The sequence below is a fragment of the Mus pahari genome, unplaced genomic scaffold (genome assembly GCF_900095145.1).
Source record: "Mus pahari unplaced genomic scaffold, PAHARI_EIJ_v1.1 scaffold_10258_1, whole genome shotgun sequence".
Taxonomy (NCBI): Eukaryota; Metazoa; Chordata; class Mammalia; order Rodentia; family Muridae; genus Mus; species Mus pahari.
Genome location: NW_018393545.1, coordinates 13,440 through 14,142, shown reverse-complemented (window position 1 = coordinate 14,142; position 703 = coordinate 13,440).

Sequence of the window (703 nt, the reverse complement as noted above, 5' to 3'; positions counted from 1 at the left end):
TTGATCACCATGGACTAAGGCTGATTTTGAATAACAACATAAATAATAGAAAACCAACATTAACATGGAAACTGAAGAACACTCTACTCAATGGTACCCTGGTCAAAGGAAGACATAAAGAAAGAAATTAAAGACTTTTGATTTTAGTGAAAATGAAGCCACAACATACCCATACTTATGGGACACAATGAAAGCATTTCTAAGAGGAAAACTCATAGCTCTGAGTGTCTCCAAAAAGAAACTAGAGAGAGCATACATTAGCAGCTTGACAGAACACCTAAAAGCTCTAGAACAGAAGGAAGCATTCACCCAAGAGGAGTAGAAGGCAGGAAATAATCAAACTCAGGACTGAAATAACCAAGTGGAAACAAAAAGAACTATATCAAGAATCAACCAAACCAGGAGCTGGTTCTTTGACAAAATCAACAAGATAGATAAACCCTTAGCCAGACTCATTACAAGGCATAGGGACACCATCCTAATTAACAAAATCAGAAATGAAAAGGGAGACATAACAACAGAATGTGAGGAAATCCAAGGCACCATCATATCCTACTACAAAAGGCTATACTCAACAAAACTGGAAAACCTGGATGAAATGGATATATTTCTAGACAGATACCAGATACCAAAGTTAAATCAGGATGAGATTAATGACCTAAACAATCCTGTATCCCCTAAAGAAAGAGAAGCTGTCATTAAT